The 24695-nt window shown below is 35.4% G+C and overlaps 1 long non-coding RNA gene and 1 pseudogene across 1 annotated transcript in view; both read left to right on the forward strand.

Moving 5' to 3' along the window:
• Positions 1–24695, forward strand: part of LOC123385741 — a 527360-nt gene that overhangs the window by 91011 nt on the left and 411654 nt on the right. The gene's annotated exons all lie outside the window — the stretch shown is intronic.
• On the forward strand, positions 19219–19437 carry LOC111558918 (annotated as a pseudogene).

Below are 24695 nucleotides of genomic sequence, written 5' to 3' on the forward strand. Positions count from 1 at the left end.
AATACCAGTAATGGGTATTGAGGAAAAAATATAATATCCATTCCTACTACTTATATTTTAGACTCTATTTCACTGTACATTAGAAGTATTATTTCAAGAGTACATGATTTCATGTCTCTGGCCAGGGAAACGTTAAAAATAAAAAGCGTTTGAAATATCTTATTGCAAGAAGTCAAAGGTCTTTGGAAATACTAGCATAGCCTTGAAGAAGCCAAGTTTATGGTGTTTCCATTAGCTAAATTGGTACAAAGTAAGACTTGAAACGACTAATAATTATTGCTAATTGGAACAAATTGAGTCTGTGAGAATCTACTACTCCTTAATTATATTCAAAAGGGAAAAGTTAATATGACTTATATAAAAACATAGTTGTATTACAAAATAATTAAATATTCTTAAGAGATGAGTGAAATGTACAGGTCAGTCTATTATCTGCTGGACAGTAAAACCTCTTAGGGAAACTAATAATAATATGATGCTTCTTATTTTTTGTCTTCCTGGCCTGGTAGGCTATCAAAAGCACTATTCATTTTCTTAATCTCTTTGCCTCCTCTTCAGGAATCGTCATGTTTGCAGGAAGAAAGCAGATTCAAATGCTAGTATCAACTTACAGGGGGATTTCTATCTTTATTTTATTTTATTTTATTTTATTTTATTTTATTTTATTTTTCTTTATTTTAATTTTTAATATGAAATTTATCGTTAAATTGGTTTCCGTACAACACCCAGTGCTTATCCCAACAGGTGCCTTCCTCAATACCCATCACCCACCCTCCCGTCCCTCCCAGCCCCCACCATCAACCCTCAGTTTGTTCTCAGTTTTTAAGAGTCTCTTATGTTTTGGCTCCCTCCCTCTCTAACCTGGTTTTTTTTTTTTTTTTTAATTGAATTCAGCCTCATGATTCACTACTTGGAGGGACTGAAATGTATCTTCAAAAAAAATCTCAATGCTTAGAAAAGAGTTAGGTGATCTTTGATTACTCATGCTTCTTGCCACCCACTAAAAACATAAAATCATTGTGATTTGCAAATCATTAATTCACAAGTTTCCATTACTGCTGACTGATATGGTAAATATATATTAATGCAGAACCATTGATTATTTAGGCAGACTGAGAAAAACTTGAAGAATTGGCATTTTGGAAAGAAAACACAATAAAACAAAATTAAATAAAACCTACATGAAAGAGATAGGGCCAGAAGTTCTGTTTATATAATGAGGTATTTATAATGTTTTAATTGTGGGGATAAAAATCCTGCTTTATGTACTTTGGAAGCATGGTAGTGGTGACAATGAATGTCGCTTAAGTTAATGTGACCTCATTTGGACATAAATGCTCTTACATTTGGGGTCATTTGTGTTTTATACTGAACATTGCAATAAATTCTGAGGGCATAGAGTTGTAGCACTGTTATTCCAGGAGAAATTCTGGCTGTGTTTAAAAATAGAGAATCTTTTAATATTGAACTTTTAAAACTCTTGAGTATTATAAGTATTTTTTCTATCATAAATTAGTAATACAAAAATAGTTTTAAAAATGTTATAAACAATAAATATAAGGTAAAATTCATTTTACTGCCCTGACTGGTCACAAATAAAAACAATTTCATAAAAGTGGATACAGGGGGAATACAAATTCCTATTAATTCTGATGAAAATGAACCTATACCATATGAAAGACCATATTTGAAAATTTGTTAGTCATCCTGTACTACTTTTGGCAGTATTCTCAATGCTCAACCTTAAAGTAGTGAAGGAGACAGAATGTCTGTGCTCCCATGGAGAGCTACCATTCCAGGGAGGAAGAAGTATCCAAAGAAGAAACAAAAAAGGTAATCCATAATTGTGGATTTTACTTTTATGTTCTTAGAGAGCAAATGTCATATATAAAAAGTCTCAAGGAGGGGTGCCTGGGTGGCCACATTGGTTAAACGTCTGACTCTTGATTTCAGCTTAGGTCATGATCACATGATTAGAGAGATCCAGCCTCATGTCAGGCTCCAGAACTCCATGCTAATCACGGAGCCTACCTAGGATTCTCTCTCCCTCTCGCCCCTTCTCCTGCTCACTTGCACACATGATCTCTCTTTCTCAAATAAATAAACTTAAAAGTCTCAAGGACATTTCCCTTTTATAATGACAACTGTATAATTTATTGCCTAAACAAGGGCACTAAGGTGCTAAAATAATTGAAGTAATTTAGTTTTTAAATATTTGTTGACTGAGAAATTAGCTTTATTATCTGTATGAATTTATACAATATTTTTTCTCAAATTATTTTTAATTTTAATTTTCTCAAAATGAAAATAACATGCATTTGTGTACATTAAAGCAAAATTTTTTTTGAATCATTGATTTTCTAACATTGAAATAGCACAATTTGAATGTTTAATTTTGGTACATATGCACATATTTTAATCACTTTTTAAACTTTATTTATAATACTGTATTACAGGTATTTTTCTGAAGGACCCTTTTTTCAACAGGTTTTATTTTTATTTTGCCAGATGATTCCAATACTTTAAAAAGTAATTTTATTATTGGTGTACCTAGCTGTGTCAGTCAGAGAGCATGAGACTCTTGATCTTAGAGCTATAAGTTTGAGCCCCATTTTGGGTACAGAGATTACTTAAAAAATAAAATATTAAAAAAACAATTTTATAATTAGTAATTTTGAAACGTTTTATATTTTTAATGAACTCCTTCTCTAAAGACCATATTTTTTTTTAATTTTTTTTTCAACGTTTATTTATTTTTTGAGACAGAGAGAGACAGAGCATGAACGGGGGAGGGGCAGAGAGACAGGGAGACACAGAATCTGAAACAGGCTCCAGGCTCCGAGCCATCAGCCCAGAGCCTGACGCGGGGCTCGAACCCACGGACCGCAAGATCATGACCTGGCTGAAGTCGGACGCTTAACCGACTGCGCCACCCACGTGCCCCAAGACTATATTTTTTAAATAGAGAAAATATCCTTTCCTTGGTGAGTCACCTGGAAACATCCAAGCAGGTTTTTCTCTAAATGGTAAATATTCTCAATTTTCATTCTGCCCCTATTGATATATATAAATATTTTAATCCATGTATTTTCCGGGTACGGCGTTTTTAGCCTCCTTTAGAAGTTTCTTTGATAAAACCTTTCTTTCTAAACCCCAAACTCATAAATTCTATTTAAAATCCTTTTGAATATTTTACCATATTTGGATGCAAATCATAGGCCTTCACAATTTAATCCTCTAGTATAGAATGTAAATTTTTCCAATTAAAAATAGGCGTTCTGTCAAAAGATTCTTCCAACAAGTCATGATATCATACAATTCAATTGCAGAATTTCAGGAATAAGTCTTATAAACTGTTTGATATTTTAGCATTCAGTTTGTTCAGTTCCTCACTTGTTCTGGAATAATTTTAACTATTTTCTGATTTGTAAATTTTGTCTTCATATTATTGATAGAAATCAAAATAGTGGTTGAGGACTGATAAAAGGAGTGAAAAGAAAATTTTGTGCAGTGATGGAACTATTCTATATCTCATTGGGGGTAATGGTTATACAAATTAATGCTTTGATTGAAACTCATCAAAATGTACTCTTAAGATCTGTGCATTTTACTGTAGGTAAATTTTATGATAAAAAATGAAAATCAAAGCAAAACAAAAACCTAAGTGCTCATGTGAGGAGAGTGAAACAAACCAAAGTAAGCTATGAAGTCCATTAGCATTCATAAAAATTAAAAATACGTATACATAATACAATAATACATGTTTTATAAAACACATATGAAACAAAAAAAAATCACTTAACAGTATAGAATGGTTGTTTGGTTGCAGAAGTTGAAGGAGGTGTAGAAATAGGGGGAAAGGGGGATAAAAAATTAAAATAAGAGTTTTCTTGCATTGTCCTTTGAGTAGTAACTTGTATACTAAAGTCCAAAATTTAAAGAAAAGAATGTTATTAGAATTGTGTGAATAATCTTTTTTAAAAGACATTTTATAAACATGTTCACAATGAGAATTTGTCTCTGTTATTCTCATCTACTTGAGAGTAAAGTTTCATGAAACTTGGTCCATGAAAATTCTTCTCAGTGTAGTCAAAAGTAATGATACAATAATAAAATAACTGAAATGCACATGGCTGACTTTTTTTTTTTAGTAATAAAACAGAACAAAGGAAAAAAGGTCTGTGCCAAAGCATTTGAACCCCATTTCTCTGTTTTTTACACATATTAAATACAGGTTATTGATTTGAAGAATATTTACACAAGCACGGTAGTCCATACGTGAAGACAAAATTACAGTTCTTTAGGGCAGAGATGCCCAAGAATGCTCTCATCTTTAGATGGTATTCAGGTACTGTCTGAATTAAACATGGGTTTGTTGGTTCTATATTAAGGAAAATAGTGGATTTTAAACTACAGAGTCACTATCATAGGTTATAAAACACGACACTGCAAAATGCCAGCATATTAACTTTTATTATTCAGTCACTAGTTAGCATACACTTGTGGACATTTAGCTGAGAAGTATGAGAAAAATTATACTCTTTCTGACACACTGTTTACAGGCTTCATAATAGGGGTTTTGTAGTAGTATGAAGTATTCTTATTTGTTTGTTTTCATTATTTTATAATGTGTCCTCAAAACAGCAAATATTATTGTAGTATGATTCTAGGTAAGCAAAACTTCTGTAGAATTACTAAATGTTAGATTCAGAAACTAACCTGTAGGTTAGTCAGACCTTTACTCAAAACCTCTATTTGTTACTTGAGAATGGGTGTTGATACCATGCAGGTGATTTAGAGGGTCATTAATTTAACTTCTGTGATCAGTAACACTTTCTAAAAATCACACTCAGATTTCCTCCTACCTATAAGTATTTAAACAGGTTTGTATAATTTTGTATGTTTAATTTGATTTTAACATATAATACAGATGCCATTTAAAATTTTTTTATAAATTGGCTACTTCAAATATTTTTGTTTAGTTTAATATGGAAAATAATTTTAAAGAAAAAATATTTGATTTAAGGGTACAAAACACCATATAATGGCATCTGGACTTCTCATTTGCAGGAATAGGTATTTATCCTTTATAATAGGCATATATCCTTTAGAATAGGGAAATTTCATGTATGTTCTTTAGTACAGTATTAGAGTAAATTAGTAAAAAGAAAAATAGATTAATGTTACTCAGTACCCTATGCCTTTTTTTTTTGAAGTCTTCATTTTTAAAAATTTTTAAAAAATTTACATCCAAATTAGTTAGCATATACTACAACAATGATTTCAGGAGTAGATTCCTTAGTGCCCCTTACCTATTTAGCCATCCCCCCTCCCACAACCTCTCCAGTAACCCTCAGTTTGTTCTCCATATTTATGAGTCTCTTTTGTTTTGTCCCTCTCCCTGTTTTTATATTATTTTTGTTTCCCTTCCCTTATGTTCATCTGTTTTGTCTCTTAAAGTCTTCATATGAGTGAAGTCATATGACTTTTGTCTTTCTCTGACTAATTTCACTTAGCATAATACCCTCCAGTTCCATCCATGTAGTTGCAAATGGCAAGATTTCATTCTTTTACATTGGCGAATAATACCCCATCGTGTGTGTGTGTGTGTGTGTGTGTGTGTGTGTGTGTGTGTACCACATCTTCTTTATCCATTCATCCATTGATGGACATTTGGACTCTTTCCATACTTCGGCTATTATTGGTAGTGCTTCTATAAACATGGGGGTGCGTATGTCCCTTCAGAACAGCACACCTGTATGCCTTGTATAAATGCCTAGTAGTACAATTGCTGGGTTGTAGGGTAGTTCTATTTTCAGTTTTTTGAGGAACCTCCATACTGTTTTCCAGAGTGGCTGCACCAGCTTGCATTCCCAAAAATCTGTCAAATTATTATAATAATTAGAAATGTCAAAATGTGGAGAATCTATATGACAATTTTATTTAAGCTTTAGAAGTACTATTGAAGCACATTTCCCCATTAAATGCGGAATCAGGCAGAGGCCTTTGAAGTAAATTGTTTACATTGATTTGCAATCCCATAAGCCTTTATAGGGAGCTATCCTCTTTGAGTTTACAACCTTGCTTAATTCAGCAGAAAATTACTTTCCGCCTATTTCAGAGACCCACTTAGAGGACTTGCGCTCAATTAAGAGAATTCTGCCTGTGATGATGATGAAAGAGGGCCTGAGAACCCCTTTGATAACAAGACATACAATTATGTGTGTACACAGAATAGCCTTTGCTTATGGAGAGCTGATTGTATACTTCTGACTAAGGGGATGATAGAGGTGAAAAAGTATTCACCATGGGGCCTGGTACAGGATAGGCACCCAAATTACTATTCCTGTGAAACAGCAGTGAAGAAAGTGTTAACCTCCTCAAAACCTGTCATCTCTAGCGAAGGGGTATATAGAACTAAGATTCTTCCCGTGGTTAAGCAACTCTTAAATAGCAAACACTTTCTGGCCTTTCAAAAGATTGAATGCATCAGAGTACCTATAACACGTGAAATTAAAAAAAGGAAGTGAGCAGTATCTTAAGAATACCCTAAAGATAAGAAACATAGCTGTTATGAAACCAAATGTGCTAATAGAGAAATTTTTAAATAATTTTTTGGTTTATTTTGAGAAAGAGAAAGCACGAGTGGGGAAGGGGCAAAGAGAAAGGGAGAGAGAGTATCCCAAGTAGGTTCCTACTGTGGAGCCTGACGTCGGGCTTGAATCCATGAACTGAGATATTGACCTGAGCTGAAATCAGATGCTTAACTAAATGAGCTACCTAGGCACCCCACAGTAGAGAAATTTTTAAAGAGAATTAAAATCGTTCCTTAAAGTTTACCCAGAGAAGGGTAGTGTTTCATGATTAAGAAAAAAAGAAAATATACAAGGCTCTTCTGTTATAATGCTTATATTTTGTTGTGTACTCCCCATTCTGAAAAGTCATATTGTGAGTCAACTACATACTGAGATAAAGGAAGCATAGGGAGAGGTGATCACATTCCGCAGCAGACAGTGACTGAGTCTCAATTCTAGCTCTGCTGTTTACTAACCTCTTAACTAGCAATATTAATAATTGCTTCATCACAGGGTGGTTGGGAAGGTTAAATAAGTTAATATATGTGTAGTACTTAGAACAGAATGTAGCAAATAATGAATACTATATATATGTTGACAATTATTAATATTTTATTTTCACTTCATAAGCATGAATTTTCTGTAATCAGAGACTGCCAGCGCAAAGCAAAGAATGCTTGGTGTGCTAAGCACGTACATATTTTTGTTTATCCACTGGAATTTCTATCACATGTGAGAGGTCTTTTGCTTACTTGATGGAGTTGAGGGTCAAAGAAAAGAACTGGTTTGCATGAGGTCATGTCAGTCCTTGATTCATTTGCTTTTAGAGCTTCTCTTTTTCTTCCCATAAGAAACATTCACTCTTTTATCTGCTGAGGATCATTTCCACCTTCTTGTAAGTACACACAATTTCCTTTGAAAATTTCCCTTCCCTGACAGGGATGTCAATCATATTCTATCAAACCTAACAAGGGTAATATGATCAGGGCCTGGCCAGACAACCAGTGTATTATCTAAATATTACAAAAGAAGGGCCAGCTTATCTCAATGTAGATATTAATATATAGAGCATACTTGGGGATCAGCAAGCTGGCATCATGTAAACCTGAGGCTGTCTGCAAATATGTCATCCCCCATCATCTTTTGCTCACATACGGAGGAGGGAATGAGGAAACACATAGAGGAAAGCAGAAGGGTTCACCTTGTGAGGGAGGTACAGAAATGCAAAGACTACTAGAATATACAATTGGTAAAGGATCCAGTCTTCAATATATGATGTTGGGCAAACTGGATCCCTATGTTACACCACACACGAAATCAACTCAGTTGTATTAAAATGAAAAGACAATTTGTAGAATGGTAGAGAAAGTTTGCTAATCGTGTATTTGGTAAGGACTTAATATCTAAAATATATTGGAATTCACACAGTTCGGTAGCAAAAAAAAAAAATTCTGATTTGAAAATGGGCAGAGGAACTGAATTTTTTCAAAGAAGAAATGAAAATGGCCAACAGGCACATGAAAAGGTACTTAGCATCATTTGTCATCAACGAACTGGAAATCAAAAACACAATGAAATGTCACCTCATACATACCTGTTAATATGGCCATCTTCAAAAAGACAAGAACTGACAACTTTTGGTGAGGGTGTGGAGAAAAAAGGAATTCTTGTGCACTGATGGTGGGAATGTAAATAGGTGTATCTACTATGGAAGAGAGTATGGAGGTTCCTCAAAATTTTAAACTAGAACTACTATATGATACAGCATTGCTGTTTCTCAGTATTTAACAAAAGGAAGTAAAAACAGTATATCTGCATTCCCATGTTCCTTGCAGCATTATTCACAACTACCTGATGCTGTGCAATCCTCTATGCTGTGCAACATAATAATTTCTTGCATTAAAATATGCATTTCCTGGGATGAAACTTGGGGATGGGGGAAAGTACAAATTATCTTTCCTTCAAATTCCAGCATATAATTTTATCTTGCTGTTAGGCAGCATGCAACACTAGCTCTAAGTTGGTAATTAGGACCAAGGATAAAACCCCCATGCCGATTGCTAAGGTATAGAAAATACTCAACATTCCCTCACTTCAAAGCTTCCACTGATAAAAATTTTGACTTTGATTTTTAGGCGATAGAATCCATAAGAGCAAAATGAATAGCCAGCCAGCTGGAGTTTTATGAGAGCTGGATTGTCAGAGAAGTCTGAGGGTGACATCCAGGGGCATTTTATTGCCCAATACCTATGTTGATTTTTAGGCCATAAAACTGGCAGCAAGAGCAACTGGACTGCTGACCTGGCATAGTCACCAGCATTGGAAGTTTTCCCAGCGCACTTTCAAGTGTGAGGGAGAGAGATGCTGCAGTGAGCACAGCCAGAGACAGCCAGATAGGCAGAATGAGAAACTTGCACTAAGTGCAGAGTAAGAAAACTTTGCTGATTCTGCCCATCTGGATGGATATGAGCTAAGTTCTGGACTATAGTCACTACCACCAGTACCTTTTTCTCTATTTGTGTTTTAGGTAGATTCATCACACTTTATGGAATCCTGAGAAACCATTTCCAAATCTGATCAGTCAGAGGTGCGAAATTTGAAATAGTGTAGAGGAAATAGATATTACTGGACAATAACTGGATGTTATTGGATAGAAAACTAGATGTTATCCTTTGGTGAAGGGATAATTCCACTGTTGTTTATACATTGAAGAGTTCGTTGGAACATTTTTAAAATAAGTATGCCCTAAAGTCCTCACATGAGTGAAGTCATACGATACTTGTCTTTCTCTGACTAATTTCATTTAGCATAATACCCTCTAGTTCCATCCACGTAGTTACAAATGGCAAGATTTCATTCTTTTTGATTGCCGAGTAACACTCCACTGTGTGTGTGTGTGTGTGTGTGTGTGTGTGTGTATATATATATATATATATATATATATATATATATATACCACATCTTCTTTATCCATTCATCCATCGATGGACATTTGGGGTCTTTCCATACTTTGGCTATTGTTGATAGTGCTGCTATAAACGTTGGGGTGCATGTGCCCCTTCAAAACAGCATCCCTGTATCCCTTGGATAAATACCTACTAGAGCAATTGCTGGGTTGTAGGGTAGTTCTATTTTTAATTTTTCAAGGAAACTCCCCACTGTTTTCCAGAGTGGTTTCACCAGTTTGCATTCCCACCAGTGGTACAAAAGAGATCCTCTTTATCCGCATCCTCACCAACATCTGTTGTTGCCTGGGTTGTTAACGTTAGCCATTCTGACAGGTGTGAGGTGGTATCTCATTGTGGTTTTGATTTGTATTTCCCTGATGATGATGAGTGATTTTGGGCATTGTTTCATGTGTTGATTGGCCATCTGGATGTCTTCTTTGGAGAAGTGTCTATTCATGTCTTTTGCCTATTGCTTCACTAGATTATTTGTCTTTGGGTGTTGAGTTTGTTAAGTTCTTTATAGATTTTGGATACTAATCCTTTATCTGATATGTCGTTTGCACATGTCTTCTCCCATTCCATTGGTTGCCTTTTAGTTTTGCTGATTGTTTCCTATGCTGTGCAGAAGATTTTTATTTTCATGAGGTCCCAGTAGTTCATTTTTGTTTCTGTTTCCCTTGCCTCTGGAGACGAATTAAGTAAGAAGTTGCTGCAGCCAAGGCCAAAGAGGTTTTTGCCTGCTTTTTCCTCGAGGGTGTTGATGGCTTCCTGTCTTAGATTTAGGTCTTTCATCCATTTTGAGTTTATTTTTTTGTATGGCATAAGAAAGTGGTCCAGGTTCATTTTTCTACATGTCGTTGTCCAGTTTTCCCAGCACCACTTGCTGAAGAGACTATATTTATTCCATTGGATATTCTTTCCTGCTTTGTCAAACATTAGTGGGCCATATGTTTGTGGGCCCATTTCTGGGTTTTCTATTCTTTTCCATTGATCAGAGTATTCTTGTGCCAGTACCATACTGTCTTGATGATTACAGCTTTGTAATACAGCTTGAAGTCCGCAAAAGTGCATAGTTTAATAAATTTTGACATATGTATATACCTGTGAAATCACCACAATCAAGATAGTGAACGTATTCATCATCCCTCCTCAAATTTCCTTGTGTCTTTTATAATCCCTCCATCCTTACCTCCCTGTCCCTTGCTAGGTATAGATTTCTAGTTGACAGGTTTTTTTCCAGCACTTAGAAGATGTTATTTTACTATGACTAGGCTCACATTGTTTCTGATAAATCTTTTGTCATCCTTGTCTTTATTCCTTTATATGTAATGTGTCTCCTTTTTTCTGGTCACTTTTAAGACTTTGAGCAATTTGATCATGACATGCTTTGGTGCAGTTTTTAAATAAGTGTCTTGCCTTTTGCATTTGGGGAATTTTTCATACTGTCCTCTCTAGTTTCCTCAAACTTGTAGAATTTTAGCCATTATTCTCCAATTTTTTTTTGGTACACTCTCTTTTCCTCTCCCTATGGAACTTTTAATTACACATCTACATTACTCTGTTTGAAGTTGTCTTATAGCTCAGTAATTCTCTCTTCATTATATTTTTAGCCTTTGATCTCTGTTTCATATTCTATAGTCTCTACTGCTAGGTCTTCAAGTTGATCATTTATTTCTGCTATAATATCTAATCAGCCATGCAGAGGATTTTTCCATTTCTAACATAGCAATTTTAAGCTCCGGAATTTTGATTTGGACTCTTTTTAATATTTTTTATATTTTCCATGTCTCTACTCAGCATACTCTATTATAATTCCCTTAACTTTCATGCATGTGGAATACAGTTGTAATAACCGATTTAGTGCCATTACCCTTAATACCTTGTTCTGGTTTACGTTTGATTGGTAATTTCTCTCTTAATTTGGGGTTGTATTTCTTTTCCCATTCCTTTTTATTTTTTTGTTTTTTTTAACGTTTATTTATGTTTGATACAGAGAGAGACCGAGCATGAACGGAGGAGGGTCAGAGAGAGGGAGACACAGAATCTGAAACAGGCTCCAGGCTCTGAGCTGTCAGCACAGAGCCTGACGCGGGGCTCGAACTCACAGACCGGGAAATCATGACCTGAGCCGAAGTCGGCTGCTTAACCGACTGAGCCACCCAGGTGCCCCTCCCATTCCTTTTAAAATGGAATGCTAGATGTGGTAACTTTTACCTTCTTAGGTGCTGGACATTTTTGTCTTGATATAAGTATGATTGAACTTGTTCTGGGATGCAGTTATTTGGCAACAGTTCCTACTTGTGAGATTTTTTAGGTGAGTAACATAGCATCCGTTTAGGTCAGGCCTATTTAAAGCTACCTGGGTTTCCTCGGATTTCCAGCTCCAGCATCTCAAGTCAGGAAGTCTACTAGACTGTGTGTGGGCTTCCCCTCCCTGCTCCATTTTCTGAAACACTCAAGACAGTGGGCTATGGCGCTTGTAGGGCTAATTTTGCTTGTTTCTTGGCTGTGAGTGATCACTCTTTCCTTTTTTACTTAAAATTAAATGTCTTGAAAAATATTGTTGTATGTATTTCATTGTTTATGTTAGGAGGTTAAGTCTGGTCCCTCCCATTCCATCTCAGTTGAAAGTAGAAATCAACTAAGACAATTTACAGCTAAGATAGGAGAGAATTTGCCATAGTAGGAAATTATGAAAATACTTGTTATTTGGTACATAATTAAAAAAACTGATCATTTGGAAAGAAAATGACCTGCATGTATATGGAAAATTATAACTGAATAATTATAACTGATTTGAATTAGTAGAGAACCTACAGACTACTTAAAAATTGGAAAACTTGACAAGTATTTGGTAAAACCTAGAGTTACCCATCTTCACCACTTAAGTCACAAAAAATGAATTCTAGTTGAATTAAGATTCTAAAATATAATAAACAAAAATTTTAAAGTTTTAAAAGGAAATAATTGAGAATGATTTTGTGACTTTGGGTTATGTAAACCAAAATTATAAGCCCTAAATCTAGATTGATAAATTTGATTATATAAAAATTAAAAAGTCTCTGTTACCAAAAACTCTACCATAAATAGTACTAGAAGGAAAATGCAGATAGGAAAGAGTACATATATAACAGACATTGGATTCATATTAAAATATATGAAGCGTTTATGAAATGAAAATAACAGACTAATGGAAAATAAGGCAGGTAATATAAACACTAATTTACACAGCAGAAAATGCGTATGGTCAAGAAACATATGAAAACAGTCAAGTAATTGTTTTCACTTGGCTAAAGAGTTTAATATTAAATATGATAGACTTATGGGAAATAGGTAATCTCAAAAAATTTAAAAATTGTGTGTTTTATTTCTTGTTATATATCCAGTTTTAATACACTTAAGAACAAGAAGGAATAACAAAGATTTTCATTAAATTGTTGTTTATTATTGTTAAAAAAACTGGAAACAACCCCTATTTCTGTTAGTGGGAAATAATTAAACTACAAATCATGGTCTGTACACATTATGTCATACTATATGTCAGTTTTGAAAATGGCATGGAAAAGTTTCTGAGGGAATTGTGGTTGGAAGGGGGAAGAGGGAAGGAATCGCTTTTATAATAATACATGTAATAGGGAGTTTCTGCCAAAAATATAAACATACACATACACACATTAACACTGTGTATTTCTGTAAATACTTGAGTGAATGTGTGTGTGTATATTTAAAACACAAAACAGCCTGGAAATATACTTATTAATCTGATAACAGGGATTACCTGTGGTAGTCAAAGTGGATTTTACCTTAATCTATAATATTTCTTTTTTTTAACAATGAGAATGTGTTCTGTATTCCTTGTGTAATGGTACAGATAATACCAAACAAACAGTAAAAAATGCACGTTATATTTGGGAGAAAGTACTTGTGGGTGCATGCAAGGAGGCTAAGTAGTGGAATGTGGTGCTTGCCTGCCATTTTTGTAACATAGCATCCTTTGCTCCTTTTCCAGTTAATAGAGCCTTTGAGGTCCTTTTAGTTGTTTTGTTTTATTTTGCTTAAACTAGTTGAAATGGGGTTTGTATCACTTAAAATTGAACAGGTCTTTATTTTCTTACTAGGACTTTTCCTGTTCTGTTGTCCATTATGTTTCAAAAATAAGCAAAACAGTACATTACTATCTTCTCTTCAAGAATTGAGTCACTAGGCAAGTATGGAGCATGACTTCAATCTCATGAGAGGCAAAGGTCAGACCAGGAAAGGAATGATACTTTGGAAATTTGCTTTGAGAAATGTCTACATGATTAAACAGAGTAAAATTTTCATTTCTCTCTTTTGTCAGTGAGGCTATAGATTTGAACCAGATTCCACTTTAAGTGGAATTAGAGTGATAGACTAATGAATTAGAAAAGTCAGAAATGTAGGATTAAATAAGGTATATAAGATTCTAACAGTAGGGTTTTGATAATAGTTCGATATCTCCTGTTTGCCTGCTGTCACTGGCCACGCCATCGGAGTGTAGCCCTGAGGATCTGAGACCTGGGGAAGTTCCCTTGATACACCACTCTGCTCTCTTGCATGCCACTGCAGATTGCAGGATTGTGAAGTATCTCGATACCATGGCTTAGTATTACATTTTTTGAGTGTTTACAAATTGCTTTTAATGTACTGGTGAATCTATGATATACACCCATTGGAAACTATTTTTTAAAATTCTTTTGAAAAATAGGGATAACGTATCTATGTACATGAAAACAAAAACTTCTTTATATTGATTATCAGATCATGAAAAGTGACATGAGCAAAATAATTATTTTTGTTACATATTTGTAACTTTTTCCAGCCTTACGTCTAGTATCAGGTCAATGGAGTTCTTGTCAAGAATGCATGTTTTATGGCCTTATTCTTTCTTTTCTTTCTCATAATGTTTCCTCTAGTCTTATTAAAATTGCATTCTTATCGCTAAGAAATTCCTGATAACCTCAGATAAAATTCTCCTAAATGAAAAATATGGTGTTAAAATTTTTGTAATAAAATATGGAAATATTTTAACAGAAGTATTGTTGCAGGTACAATCTTTTTGTTGTCATGCACACTACAATTTTAGACAAATAATGTTTGGAAAACATCCAATAATTTGCCACCATTCGTGATTATTTTCAGTATTTGTCAGGTGTAATTGCTAACAAATATAGAATATAGAGCTTCTCAGTATTATAATGTTCCAGTGGAAAATATAAATACATCCAATAAAAATAGGAACTTAATTCCTTTTACAAATATTTTAGGGTTCAGTTAAATTTGAAATTTAACTTTTATCCACTCTTTGAGCTTTCAGTGTTTAATTTGTTTGGTTCTTACATGACTTTTAAAGTAAGCTTCTTTCTTATATAACATACATATTAAAGAGTGAACAAATCACAAATCGTACAGCTTGGTGAAACTTCACTAAGTGATCAGTGTCAATGTAACTGCCACTCAGATCAAGAAATAGATCATTATGAGGTTTCCAGAAGTTCCTATCACCTCTGTTCCCCATCACTATTAGGAGTCCATTGTTTTTTTCAGCTTGGAAAAAACGTCTTCACCTGCTGTCCATTTTATGAGGTGGTGTAGCATTCACATTAATTCATTCTGTGTGTGTGTGTGTGTGTGTGTGTGTGTGTGTGTGTGTGTGTGGAGAGAGAGAGAGAGAGAGAGAGAGAGAGAGAGAACATGAGTGAGAGGAAGACTGTTGATGAGTAACACTTCATCTACTTCTGTTTTAATTTGAAGATGATTCATTATGTAAACCCATCTTTACATGTTCATTGATAAGGATGGCCATTATAAGAACTGGATATTTACTGTAGGTGTAGATCCTTGACACAAAGCCAGAACAACCTATTTGAAATGTCAGTGCCAATTGCTCAGAGTAATGTAGTAAAATGGGTTCTTCTCATTGCATGGCTGCAGAGTGCCAGGTGCTTGGAAATCTTAAGAAAACAAGAGGAGAGACAGGAAGTGAATGTGCAGGGGTGTGGGAAAACCAGTAAATCACATCTTTTTTCCATCTTGAACTTAGAGCCCTGGAAAAGAAACTGATAGAGATCTAATATTGGCTTTGATGCTGATAAAGCTAATCATAGAATATGGCTTTAGTGTGCAGACCAAAGGACTTGCTAAAGAAAGTTTGGGTCTCTTAAAGCAAATATACTGTCCAGGGGTAACTGCTTTAAATGGACAGAGAAGAAAAAAAAACTAATCCCTAGTTCTTACAGATGTTTAATAGATTAGTTTTGCTAATTAAAAAAAAAACATGAATCAATGCCTATCAAACCCTTGGTAATCAAGGACATATATATTCCACTCCTTATATATGGAGTGGAATAAATAAGGGATGAGGAAAGAGTAGGTATTACAGGGTCATTGTCATTCTGCATGAAGAAATTAAACCAGGGGAATGGAGATTCCTCCATAATATTACATGTTAGTCATAACAAATAACATCTTTACAGACTGCCTATAGGTCTAAATTCTGTCTTCTGCTGTAATCAAGATAATTTCAACTTAATGTTCAAAACCCTTAGGTAATCACATATGCCTATACAGAGAGTAATATAATCCTCCTTAGAATATATAAAATGAATTACTTAGACAAATTAATCAGTACTTTGGTGGTCTAAATAGCACTGAAGTATTAATCACTCCTGCCTTTCAAATAAATAGAATTTAATTAATAATTTGACCCCAGAATTCCAAGAATTGTGTATTTCTCTTACTGATAATGTTAAGTAAATCGAAGGTACTCTGCAGAAACAAACAAACAAACAAACAAACAAACAAAAACAGGAGAAAAGTAGTTCTAATATGTACAGTCTGTAAGCCAGAAAACTTGGCCTTCATTCTAGGCCCAAATTTAAAATCCATTATTAAAAGGTTGATATATGACCAGTTGGGAAGAAAAGCAGTAATCCTTAAAGCCACATGGCCTCATTAAAATAAACTATGTCAGAATAACTATTACAATTTTTTTTCTGACAAGGTTATGAGATTGGTAGTGTATAGAAATACTAAAGACAATAAAAATAGAAATAATTGTAAGGATAATAACAATAGCAATAATGTTCACTTTCATCTTTTGAGCTCTTATGACATGAATACTAGTTTTAAAGCCATTAGAACACTGTGTGATACATGATAGCAGCTCAATAAGTGTAAACTATTTTTATGGCTGTTATTGTTGCTATTGTTTTTTAAGGAACTTGAGGTAGATAAAAATATACCAGGTGCTATGGGCTGAATGTGTGTTCTCAAAATTCATATGTTGTAATCTTAATGCCCAAGTATTAGGCTATGATAATAATAATTATTATTATATTATTAGTATTAGGCTTTAATAATAATAATAATAGTTATTATTATTATTGTATACTAGGAGGTGGGCCTTTGAAAGGCGATTAGTTCATGAGGGCAGATGCCCTATGAATGAGATAAATGCTCTTTTTAAAAAAAAAATTTTAATGTTCATTAATTTTATTTTTTATTTTTTATTATTTTTTATTTTTTAAATTTTTTTTCAACGTTTTTTATTTATTTTTGGGACAGAGAGAGACAGAGCATGAACGGGGGAGGGCCAGAGAGAGAGGGAGACAAAATCCAAAGCAGGCTCCAGGCTCCCAGCTGTCAGCACAGGGCCCAATGCAGGGCTCAAACCCAGGAACTGGGAGACCATGACCTGACCCAAAGTCAGATGCCTAACTGCCTAAGCCACCCAGGTGCCCTGAGATTAAAGCTCTTATAAAAGAGGCCTGAATGAGTTCCCTCGTGTCTTTTACCATGTGAGGACAGAGAGAAAAGTTGGTAGTCTGCAACCTGGAAAGGGGCTTTTACCAGGCAGAGAATCTGCCATTGCCCTGATCTTGGATTTCTCAGCCTCCAGAACTGTGAGGAATATATATCTATTATTTATAAGCTACCCAGGTTATGGTGTTTTTGTTAGAGCAGCCTAAATAGAGTAAGAGATGGGGTATTAATAAAAAAAATTGTGCAAAGTTCTTAATATTGTATAAATTGATTAAATGGGACAGAGTTTAGTATAAAAAGGTGAACCTGTAACTAGGTGGTATATAAAGAAATATCTTCAGTGGAGTAACAAAGGTCTATGATGTAGACCCTTTTTATTCAACACTTTCATTAATGACTTTATGCAGACATGTCCATTAGTAGATAAATTAAACAGAAGAGTGGAAAATCAGGGCCCCATGGGTTTTGTAATCCTGAAACAACATACACGGTGCAATATATCTTTTTAAATTCGTGTTTCTGTTTTCTTCATATAAATACCCAGAAGTGGAATTACTATATCATATGATATTTCTGTTTTCAATTTTTTGAGGAATCTCCATACTGTTTTTCTTAGTGGTTACACCACTTTATATTCCCAACAATCATGCATGGTTCCCTTTTATCTACATCCTCAACAACACTTGATATTTCTTATGTTTTTAATAGCTCATTTTGATTTTGATTTGCATTTCTCTGATGACTGGTAATGTTGAACATCTTTTCATATACCTGTTAGTTATCTATATGTCTTTTTTGGAAAAATATGTATTTAGTTACTCTGGCATTTTTTCATCAGATGTTTTTATTTTGTTATTGAGTTGTTTGAGATCTTCATATTTTGGGGTTATTAACCCCTTACTGGTTATATGATTGGCAAATATCTCCCATTCATTAGATTGCCTTTCCTTTTGTTGATGGTTTTCTTCACTGTACAGAACTTTTATAGTTTGATATAATCCTATTTGTTTATTTTTGCTTTTGTTGACTTTGCCTTTGGAGTCAGATCGAAAAAATCACTGCCAAGACCTGTGTCAGGAAGCTCACTGACTGTGTTTTCTTCTAGGAGTTTTATGGTTTCATGTCTAATGTTCAAGTCCAGTTGTGTTATTTTGGATCTGGCTGTCCAGTTTTCCCAACACTATGTATTGAAGAGACTGTCCATTCCTCGTTGTAAATTCTTGGCTCTTCCGCTCTAAATTAACTGACCATATGCATGTGGGTTTATTTCTGGGCTCACTGTTCCATCAATCTTTGTATTTGTTTTTATGCCAATACCATACTATTTGATTATTACCACTTTGTACTATTCTTTGTCAAGATTACTTTAGCTATTCAGCATCTTTTGTGGTTCTGTACAAATTTTAGGATGGTTTGTTTGATTTCTTTGAAAACTACTTTTGAAATTTTGGTAGGAATCACACTGAGTCTGTACATTGCTTTGGGTAATATAAATATTTAAACAATATTAATTCTAATACATGAGCATGGACTATCTTTTCATTTATTTGTATCATTTTCAGCGTGTTATTGTTTCACTGGATAAGTCTTTCACCTCCTTGATTAAAATTTATTCCTACATATTTTACTGTTTTTGTTGCAACTGTAAATGGGATTGTTTTCTTAATTTCTTTTTCTGATAATTTGTTTTGGTGTATAAAAGCACAAACATATATTGATTTTATACCCTGCAACTTTGCTGTATTTATTAGTTCTAATAGTTTTTTGTTTTTTGCTTTTAAAGAACCACCCAAGTGCTCAAGTTCTGTTTTTTGTTTTGTTTTGTTTTTAATGCAGTCTTTAGGGTTCATTGTACATAAAACCATGTCATCCACAAATAGTGGCTCTTTTACTTTTTCCTTTCCAATTTGCTTATCGCTTCTCGGCCTTTTAGCTAGGATCATGTGTAGTATCTGTTCTTATCAGTTTAATATCTAATATGTCCTCTATCCAATTTGGGTGACTTTTATTTATTTTTTCTGCTTTATCACTCTGTCTGGGACTTCCAGGGCTATGAATAAAATTGGCTAGAGGGGCTCCTGGGTGGCTCCGTCGGTTGAGCGTCCCACTTTGGCTCAGGTCATGATCTCACACTCCCATGAGTTCAAGCCCCGCATTGGGCTCTGTGCTGATAGCACGGAGCCTAGAGCCTGCTTCCGATTCTGTGTCTCCCTCTCTCTCTACCCCTCCCCTGTTCGTGCTCTGTCCCTCTCTGTCTCAAAAATAAATAAGAACACTAAAAAAAAAAGTGGCTAGAGTGGGTATCCTTCTCTTCAAGGAAAAGCTTTGAGCTTTTCACCTTTGGGTATGATGTTAGCTGAGAACCTATCATATATGGTTTTATTATGTTGAGGTACATTTTTTTCTGTCCACTTTGGTTTATGTTGGTATCATAAATGGATATTGAATTTTGATGTGCTTTTTCTGCATCTGTTGAGATAATCATGGTTTTATCCTTTTTTTGTTAATGTGGTGTATCACATTGGTTGATTTGTGGATGTTAAAGTGTCTTTGGAATCCATGAGATAAATCACACTTGATCATAGTAAGTTATCCTTTAATGTGTTGTTGAATTTTGTTTGCTAAGATTTTGTTGAGGCTTTTTGCAACCATTTTCATCAGGGATATTGGCCTATAATTTTCTTTTTATGTGGTATCCTTGTCTGGTTTTAGTAATGCTGGCCTTGTAAAATGAGCTTGAAAGTGTTCCCACCTCTTCGATTTTTGGAAGATTTGAGGAGGATAGGTATTCAGTCTTTTAATAGTCGGTTAAATTCAACGCTTGGATGATCTGGTCCTGGACATTTGTTTGGGAGGTTTTTTTAAAATGTTTATTTATTAATTTTTGGTGAGAGAGAGTGAGCACACACATGCAGGGGAGGAGAAGAGAGAGAGAGAACGAGAATCCCAAGCTGGCTCTGTGCTGACAGCCTGGAGCTTGAACCCACAAACTGTGAGATCATGACCTGAGCTGAAATTACAAGTTGGGCAGTCAACCAACTGAGCCACCCAGGCACCCTTGATTACTGATTCAATCTCCTTATTAGTAGTTGGTCTATTCAGCTTTTCTATTTCTTCATGATACAGTATTGGGAGATTGTATGTTTATAGGAATTTATCCATTTCTTCTGGGTTGTTATATTTGTTGGAATATAATTGTTCATAGGAGTTTCTTATGATATCCTTTGTATTTCTGCACTATCACTTGTAACTTTTCTTTCATTTCTGATTTTATTTATTTGAGTTCTTTCTTAGTAAATCCAGGTAAAGTTTTGTCACCTTTATCTTTTCAAGTAACTGGCTCTCAGTTTCATTGCTCTTTTCTGTTGTCTTTTCTAGCTGTTCTCTATTTCATTTATTTCTGCTCTGATCTGTATTTCCTTCTTTCTTAATACTTTTGGGTTTTATTTATACTTCTTTTTCTAGTTTCTTTGGGTGTCAAGTTAGATTGTTTATTTGGGTGTCAAGTTAGATTGTATCACTGTAAACTTTCCTCTAAGACCTGCTCTTGCTGTATTTCTGTGGATTTTGAATTGTTGTATTTCTATTTTCTTTTGTCTCAAGGTAATTTTTATTTCCCCTTTGATTTCTTCATTGACCTATAGTTTGTTCAGTAGCTTATGGCTTAATTTCCACATATGTGTGACTTTTTTCAGTGTTCTTTAAATGGTTTCCATGTTTTGGGGTGCCTGGGTGGCTCAGTTGGTTAAACATCTGACTTTGGCTAAGGTCATGATCTCACTGTTGATGAGTTCGAGCCCTGCATTGGGCTCTGTGCTGACAGCTCAGAGCCTGGAACCTGCTTCAGATTCTATGTCTCCCTTTTTCTCTGCCCTTTCCCTGCTCACACTGTGTCTGTCTATCTCAAAAATAAATAAACATTAAACAAAATAAAGCCATTTCTATGTTTACGCTACTCTTGTCATGGAAAATACTTCTTAAAATTTCAGTCTTCTTAAATTTATTGAGACTTGTTTAATGGCCTAAAATATGATCTGTTCTGCAGAATGTTTCATACGCACTTGAGAAAAATGTGTATTCTGCTTTTGGGTGGAATATTTTGTATATATCTAGCAAGTCCAGTATGGTCTAATATATCATTTAAGACGAATATTTCCTTACTTATTTTTTGTCATGATGATCCAGCCATTGGTAAAATTAGGGTATTAAAGTCCCCTATTATTATTATACTGCTCTCAGTTTCTCCTTTTAGTTCTGTTAATATTTGTTTTATATATTTAGGTGCTTTACTGTTGGGTACCTAAATATTTACAAATGTTATATTTTGGTTTTTTGTTTTGTTTTTGTTTTTGTTTTTGTTTTTTGAGGGGTAGAAGGGCAGAGGGAGATGGAGAGAAGGAATAAGAAGGCTCCAGGCCCAGAGCAGAGACTAAGACAAGGCTTGATCACATAACTGTGAGATCATAACCTGAGCCAAAATCAAGAGTTCGATGCTTAACCAGCTGAGCTGCCCAGGCACCCCACAAATGTTCTGTTTTTTTGTTGGGTTGACCCCTTTATCATTATGTAATACCCATCCTGGTCTTTTATTACAGTCTTTTTTTTTAAATTTAAGTGAGCAGGGGAGAGGGACAGAGGCAAAGAGAGAATCCCAGGTAGGCTCACACTCAGTGTGGAATACGACACAAAGCTCGATCTCACAATCCTGAGATCATGACCTGAGCTGAAATCAAGAGTTGGTAGCTCAACCAACCGAGCCACCCAGACATCTCATTATGTTTTTGGTTTTTTTTAAGTCTGTTTTATCTGATACAAGTGTAGCTACCCCAGGTTTTTTTGTTGGGGGGGGGGGTGGCAGGATTTCTGTTTGCATGAAACATCTTTTTCCATTCCTTTATTTTCAGTTTGTGTGTGTCCTTACATCTGGAGTAAGCTTCTTAAAGGCATATTATACACGGGCCTTGTTTTCTTCCATTCAGCCATTTTATGTCTTGTGATTGTAAAATTTAGTGTATTTATATTTTAGTAGTTTTTGATAGATATGCACTTATTGCAGTTGTGTTCATTGTTATCTAGCTGTTTTTATACTTCCTCTCTGTTCCTCTTTTATCTTGCTTTCTTCGCTTGTGGTTTGATAACTTTCTGTGGTGTTATGATTAGACTCCTTTCTCACTATTTTTTATATATCCACTATGTGTTTTTGCTTTCCGATTACCATGAGGCTCAAATAGAAGAGTGAACATATATAATAGTCTCTTTTAAGTTGATTGCAAGTTCAGTTTGAACACACTCTAAAATGCTACATTCCCATTCTCCCATTTTATGTTTTTGTTGTAACATTTTACATCTTTTTATTTTGCATAGCCCTTACCTAATTATTCTAGTTATAGTTACTTTTACCATTTTTTGTCTAACCTTCATACTAGTTTTATACATGCTTAGCCTACTACCTTTATTCTATATTTATCTTTACCAGTGTGATTTTTACTTTCACGTGTTTTCTTGTTATTAATTTGTACCTTTTATTTTTAGCTTAGACTTAAATTTATCTTTGTTTCATTAAGGTGCTTTATTTTGGTAGGGTTTTATCATGTTCTTTGGGACATACTCCTCTCTTTCCTCATTTTACTTGACTCTGTGTTTCTTTCTTTTTTTTTTTAATTTTTTTTTCAACGTTTATTTATTTTTGGAACAGAGAGAGACAGAGCATGAACGGGGGAGGGGCAGAGAGAGAGGGAGACACAGAATTGGAAACAGGCTCCAGGCTCTGAGCCATCAGCCCAGAGCCTGACGCAGGGCTCGAACTCACAGACCGCGAGATCGTGACCTGGCTGAAGTCGGACGCTTAACCGACTGTGCCACCCAGGCGCCCCTCTTTCTATGTATTAAGCAAAATAGCTCTTTCTTCAAGGAGTGGCCTTGTATAGGACATGAACCTCACTGTTTCATCTTGTTTTAGCTCTTAATTGTCTCTGCAACCTTGTGATTATCTAAGCAGCCTGATTTCTTCTTGGAAGGGTCCAGCTATTGAGGATGTGCTAACAAGATCATTGTTCCAGAGGTAGGGATCTTAGCACCTAGTTTCAGGCTGATTGGAAGCTGTACCTTAAGGCAGCATCTATTAAGGTATGAAAATATATACAGACCTATGACACCACAATTATAAATCCTCCTGGCTTCCAGACCAGGAACTCTAAAGGGTTCCCTTGACAACAGTTGAAAAATCAGGGCTCCAGACATGTGTATAGGTCCTTTCTGGGAGGTGCTGGCAAGCTGTAGTGCCAAGAGAGAGTGAGAAGATGGCATCTTCCAGTGTATGTTTCTGGAGAGCATGTCCATAGACTCTAGATATGTGGTAAGCCTGAAGCCCATCCCTTAGCCTGAAGCTCCAGAACAAATAAATAAGCCTTTTTTTTACAGGAAAAGTAGAGTCCTGTTTTAGACTACTTTCTTTGTATTGGCCTAAGGGCCTGCCAACAAGTGTTTCTGTGGTTATCTTAAACCCACAGGGCCTAGAATACAATTTATCTTGGCCATCAGAGCCAGGTGCCCAAGGGGATCCTGTGTGGGCCATGCATGTGGCCATAGGAGTGGTGTGGGGGCAAGTCATTCCCCTTGTCCTTACTCAGTCCCTGGGAGTGGCATGGGGGTAGGTTGTGTCTCTAGTGCTAGCAAGGCAGAGGGAGAATGCAATAAATTGTGTGAACCAGTGCCTCGGTCCCCACAGAAAGTTCTAACAGACTCCTGCTCCTATAGAAGATGCTTTAAGATTAGCTAGTGAATCTCTTTCTCATATGGTGTTTGTGCTTTTCAAATGCTGTGTTTGCACTGAGCCCGGGGTAGTGAATCTGCAAGCAAGCCCTCAAGAGTTGAATCTCCATTTCCTACAGCCCTATGGTTCTGGATATAAGCCCTGTTGGTTTTGAAAGTCAGATGTTTTGTGGGCTTCTCTCTCAGAGGTAGGTCCCAAGGCTCACGGACCTCATGTGGGGCACAAACACCTTGCTCCTCAGGGAGAAGCTTCATGCTTGTGAGATCCATCCCATTTGTGGGTTGTCATGCTGGGTGTGGGGGTTTTGGGTGATATCCCATCTCTGTCTCTCCTCCCCATCTTGATGTGGCCCTTCTATCTTTGGTTGTGGAGAAGCAGCTCAGGTAGTTTTCAGATTTTTCAGAGGGGATTGTTGCATCTGTAGCTGTAGTCCTGTTGTGTCCATGGGAGGAGGGGAATTCCCCATATTTCTACACTGCCATCATGAACCACCTCCTCCTATATTCTCTTGCTGTTGTGTGGAGTATTCCATAGGTATCTATTAGGTCTAGTTGGCTTATAGTTGTGCAAGTCTTCTATCTTTGCTGATCTTCTGTTTATCCAGTTTGTCTACAGTTC

Source organism: Felis catus, chromosome A1 (genome assembly GCF_018350175.1).
Source record: "Felis catus isolate Fca126 chromosome A1, F.catus_Fca126_mat1.0, whole genome shotgun sequence".
NCBI classification, from domain to species: Eukaryota; Metazoa; Chordata; class Mammalia; order Carnivora; family Felidae; genus Felis; species Felis catus.